Below are 6,000 nucleotides of genomic sequence, written 5' to 3'. Positions count from 1 at the left end.
GCCCAGGAGTTTGAGGTTGCTGTGAGCTAGGCTGACGCCACGGCACTCACTCTAGCCTGGGCAACAAAGCGAGACTCTGTCTCAAAAAAAAAAAAAACAAAAACAAACTAACGGGCCGGGCATGGTGGCTCACACCTGTAATCCTAGCACTCTGGGAGGCTGAGGCAGGCAGATTGCTAGAGGTCAGGAGTTTAAAACCAGCCTGGGCCGGGCGCTGTGGCTCACGCCTGTAATCCTAGCTCTTGGGAGGCCGAGGCGGGCGGATTGCTCAAGGTCAGGAGTTCAAAACCAGCCTGAGCAAGAGCGAGACCCCGTCTCTACTATAAATAGAAAGAAATCAATTGGCCAACTGATATATATATATAAAAAATTAGCCGGGCATGGTGGCGCATGCCTGTAGTCCCAGCTACTTGGGAGGCTGAGGCAGAAGGATCACTGAGCCCAGGAGTTTGAGGTTGCTGTGAGCTAGGCTGACGCCATGGCACTCACTCTAGCCTGGACAACAAAGCGAGACTCTGTCTCCAAAAAAAAAAAAAATAAATAAAAAATAAAACCAGCCTGAACAAGAGTGAGACCCCGTCTCTACTATAAATAGAAAGAAATTAATTGGCCAACTAATATATATAGAAAAAATTAGCCAGACATGATGGCGCATGCCTGTAGTCCCAGCTACTGGGGAGGCTGAGGCAGTAGGATCACTTGAGCCCAGGAGTTTGAGGTTGCTGTGAGCTAGGCTGACACCACGGCACTCACTCTAGTCTGGGCAACAAAGTGAGACTCTGTCTCAAAAACAAACAAACTAACAAAAAACCCAGCAATGTTCCAGTCCTGGAAAAAATTATGTTCTAACAATGTGAGACAGATGAGACATAAATCAGATAGATAACATATATAAATAATTTCAGATTGTACTAAGTGAAGTAAAAGAAATACATGGTATAGGGGAGGGTAACCAACTCAAAGTAAGGGGAGGAAAACTTTAAAAAAATTTTTTTTTCTGGACAATTCAGCAGAAAAGGGAGGAGAACTTTAAAGGATGTTTGAACTAATGGCTGTAAGGTACACAGGGTCTAGCAATGGAGAAAAACTGGAGGAACAGCATTATGGGTCTAGGAAATAGCAAATATGAACATATTGAGGTGGGAAATGCTGATTTACAATTTTAAAGATCTTTCTATTGCTCTAGGTTAAAATGCAGGGTAGAGAGAGAATTAAGAAGGAAGCCGGTAAGCAGAGAGGTCAGCTAAGAGCTAGTATAGTCATTTCATCCAGGGCACAAAGGACAAACGTGGCTTAAACCAGAGAGCTAGGAGCAAAACTGTAAGACTGAGGTTATAGCTGCTGAGAAATCTAGTAAGATGAGAAGAGAGACTGTTCATTAAATTTTACAAGATAAATAACAGGTCTATGACAAGAGCAGTTTGAGTAGAGTGGTGGACTCAAAACCAGACGGGAGTGAGTTGAAGTGGAAAGGAAGTTGAGGGAGCAAAAACAAATGACTCTTCCAAGAAGAGATCTTCTAATTGCCAAATTCAGTGGACTTGCTTTACTCAGTATCCTATTGGATGTCTCTGCTGCATTATATTTTGATAGTTCACTCTTTGAAACTAGATATTCCAGTGATTCTTTTTTCTTCTTTCTTGTTCTTTTTTAGGGGAGAGGTGGGTACAGACAAACAACTTTGAAAATATGATGAAAGCTATCCACACAAACACATATTTGCATAGGATTCCATTAATCCTTTGAAGCCCATGAACAGACCCCAAAGGAGTCCACGGATCCCAAATTAAGGGCCCCTTCACTTTTCAATTAGCTGTGAGAAAAGGAAAATACCGTGTTTCCCCTCAAATAAGACCTACCCATAAAATAAGCCCTAGCAGAATTTCTAAGCATTTGCGCATTATAAGCCCTACCCTGAAAATAAGCCCTAGTGATGGGCGTGACTGACCAGGGCATCTGCACAACCCAAGCATTTCGTGGCAGAGCGGTAAAGAAGATGAGCAGCCCTTCTCATCTGCCCCATGAGAGCGCTATTGCTCGACATAAGAGATTGGGGCCAGTGGTCCTAAAGGAAATAGAGTAGCAAGAAATTCAGGATGGAATTCGGGGTTTGGAGAGTTATGATGATGTTCCAGAAGAAGACGACTTAACTATATTTGAATAAATGTAGATTGTTGTACCATACTTTAAAAAAATAACACATCCCCTGAAAATAAGCCTTAGGGTGTCCTCTTGAGGAAAAATAAATATAATATTCTGTCTTATTTTCAGGGAAACATAGTAGCTTAGAGCAGTCGGAACTGTGTTAGGTATGCAAAATTTATCAATCCCAGAGAGGCACGAGTATGGGACTTCAGGCATGCTCCCTGAACTCATGCCCAGAGACAATTGTTTAAAGGCACTTTGTTCCTAATTAGTTGCCTCACTCATTATCTTCATGTTCCTGGAATTTGTGATGCAAAGAACAATGTATAGCCTGTCAATAGCTTAAAATATTTTAATGTACATACTTGGTAAACAACTTAGGAGTTGACTTCCTTTTTCCTTTAAAAACCCACTTGTGGGCGGGCGTGGTGGCTCACGCCTATAATCCTAGCACTCTGGGAGGCCGAGGTGGGAGGATTGCTCAAGGTCAGGAGTTCAAAACCAGCCTGAGCAAGAGTGAGACGCCAATCTCTACTTAAAATAGAAAGAAATAAATTGGCCAACTAAAAATATATAGAAAAATATTAGCCGGGCATAGTGGTGCATGCCTGTAGTCTCAACTGCTCAGGAGGCTGAGGCAGGAGGATTGCTTGAGCCCAGGAGTTTGAGGTTGCTGTGAGCTAGGCTGACGCCACGCACTCACTCTAGCCTGGGCAACAAAGCGAGACTCTGTCTCAAACAAACAAACAAACAAACAAAAAAAAATATCTATTACCTCATATGCTTATGATTTGTGTGTGTGGTAAGAACATTGAAAATATACTTTCTCAACAATTTTCAAGAATATAATACATTGTTATTAACTATAGTCACCACATTGTCCAACAGATCTCCTGAACTTCTTCCTTCTAACTCAAATTTTGTATCTTTGACCAACATCTTCCCAACATTCCACACCCCTCATCAGCCCCTGGTAACCACCATTTCACTCTCTGCTTCTATTAGTTAAATTTTTTGGATTCCACATATAGGTAAGATTGTGCAGTATTTGTCTTTCTGTGCCTAGCTTATTTCACTTAACACAATATCCACTAGGTTTATCCATGTTGTTACAAATGATACAATTTCCTTCTTCTTTTAAAGCTGAATAGTGTTCCATTGTGTATAAATACCACATTTTCTTTCTTTAATTTATTAATTTTTATTTTTAAAGAGACTGGGTCTTGCTATATTGTCCAGGCTGGACTCAAACTCCTGGGCTCAAGCAATCCTCCCACCTCAAGCTTCCTCAGTAGCTGGATTACAGGCATGTGCCACTGAGCCCAGCCTAGCAATATAGCAATATCACATATTGTTCATCCCCTTATCTATTGACAGACACTTAAGTTGATTACCTATCTTGGCCATTGTGAATAATGCTGCAATGAACATTGGAATCCAGATATCTCTCTGACATACTGATTTCATTTCTTTGACTATATACTCAGTAGTGGGATTGATGGATCATATGATAGTTCTATTTTTAATTTTTTAAGGAACCTACATACTGTCTTCCATAATGGCTGTACAGTTAATTCTTTCAAATAAACCTCTCTCTCTCTATATATATATATGTATGTGTTACACACACACACACACACACACACACACACCCTATTGGTTCTGTTTCTCTGGAGAGCCCTGACTAGCACACTGGTCTATAGCACAAGCTTTGTGGGGTTTTTTTTTTTTGTTTTGTTTTTTGTTTTTTTGAGACAGAGTCTCGCTTTGTTGCCCAGGCTAGAGTGAGTGCCGTGGCCTCAGCCTAGCTCACAGCAACCTCAGACTCCTGGGCTCAAGCAATCCTGCTGCCTCAGCCTCCCGAGTAGCTGGTACTACAGGCATGTGCCACCATGCCCGGCTAATTTTTTTCTATATATATTAGTTGGCCAATTAATTTCTTTCTATTTTAAGTAGAGACGGGGTCTCGCTCTTGCTCAGGCTGGTTTCGAATTCCTGACCTCGAGCAATCCTCCCGCCTCGGCCTCCCAGAGTGCTAGGGTTACAGGCGTGAGCCACCGCGCCTGGCCAAAGCTTTTTTTTACTTGCCCTAGTCCTACCCTGCCCACAGTGTGGACTCACGATCCATGACTCAGGTCTCACCATCAGAGTGCCCTATTCTCTGATTCATGTCCTGTGTCACAGAGATGGCAATATGACCCAAACCAGGCCAATCAAAGTCCTTCCCAGGACTTTACTGCCACAGCTAGAATAAAAGAGATCTTTCCTTTGAAGTCATGGTACTTTGTGGATATGGGCCTTCGATGCCAATGACCATTTTCTCTGCCACATGGGAAGAGCTTATCCTTAACATCAGAGAATGAGGCCAACATAAAAAGATGAATAAAGTGAACAGAGCCAAGAGGGGAAAAGAGGAGAGAGTTAGCCATTCGAGCCCCATGATTTAGTGATGTCTAAAGTCAGAGAGACCCCTGGATTTCCCAGTTACATGTTCCAGTAAATTTCCTTTATGATTAAATTAGTTTGAGTTGGGTTTCGGTTGTGTGCAATAGAAAGAGCTGTAATTACCATAGAGTTCAACACCCATGTCCATCATTAATATATCAAATAAAATTTGACACCTCTTTAAGGCTGGTGGCAGGCCCCCTCCTCTCCCTAGGTCAAAAAAGAAAAGGTTCACAAGATCAGACCCGCCAAGGACAAAACTGCCAGGCCTTGCTGAGAGGAACCACACCCAGATGTCCACCCGGATAAGAAAGTTTTGGCTCCTGGATTCCGCAAATACCGCCAGCCCCTCCTATTTCTCAATGACTACCAAAGGTCACCCCAGCTCTTCCTGCCAAAAGTCCCTAGTCAGCCCAAATAGTATAAAAGGCTGCACCCCTTCAAACAGAGGCTCCTTGTCCGGGAGCATTAAATAAAGCCATGTTGTTTGGCCCCACTCTTTCTCTCTCTGTTTCTTTCGCTGCCACCAAAAAACGTTACGTTTGGTGCTGAAACCCTGGAGGTTTGGCCCCACTTTCTCTCTGTCTTTTCTTTTCACCGCCACCAAAAAACCTTACAAACTCTATGTATCAATTAGGCTGAGGGAAAGATAAAGACTAAATATTTTAACATAAAAGAGATTGCAGGTTACCACTAGATGACTATTCAACTTATAAAGAAATGAACAATTTGGGAAAACAATATCAGCTAAAAATGTTAGCTAGAACAGTTTAATTCCAGATCAATTATCAGGGAGTCTTAAATAGATTCTAGAATTCAGACTGAAATAGTCTTCTAACAGTTTCAATAGCCAACTATATTTTGGATAACTTCCTCATCTTGATCAAATTCAAATTATCCAAAATGGAATTCATTATTTCCTCTACAAATACCTATTCTCACTGGGGGCAGTGGCTGATGCCTGTAATCCCAGCACTCTGGGAGGTCAAGGTGGGAGGATCCCTTGAGCCCAAGAGTTCAAGACCAGCCTGGGCCACATAGCAAGAACCTGTCTTTACAAAAAATAAAAAATCAGCCAGGCGTGGTATCTCTCGCCTGTAGTCCCAGCTACTCAGGAGGCTGAGCCAGGAGGATCCCTTGAGCCCCGGAGTGCGAGGCTGCAATGACCTATGACTGTGCCACTGCACTCAAGGCTGGGGCACAGAGAGAGAACCTGTCTTTATTTATTTATTTATTTATTTTTTTGATGCTAATGCCAGGAGTTAAAGAGAACCTGTCTTTAAAAAAAAAAAATCTTGGCCGGGCAAGGTGTCTCACTCCTATAATCCTAGCACTCTGGGAGGCTGAGGCGGGAGGATTGCTTGAATTCAGGAGTTTGAGACCAGCTTGAGCAAGAGCAAGACCCCGTCT

Source organism: Microcebus murinus, chromosome 19, assembly GCF_040939455.1.
Source record: "Microcebus murinus isolate Inina chromosome 19, M.murinus_Inina_mat1.0, whole genome shotgun sequence".
Classification (NCBI taxonomy): domain Eukaryota; kingdom Metazoa; phylum Chordata; class Mammalia; order Primates; family Cheirogaleidae; genus Microcebus; species Microcebus murinus.
The sequence above is the reverse complement of the archived record's forward strand: the minus strand, read 5'-3'. Positions refer to the sequence as shown.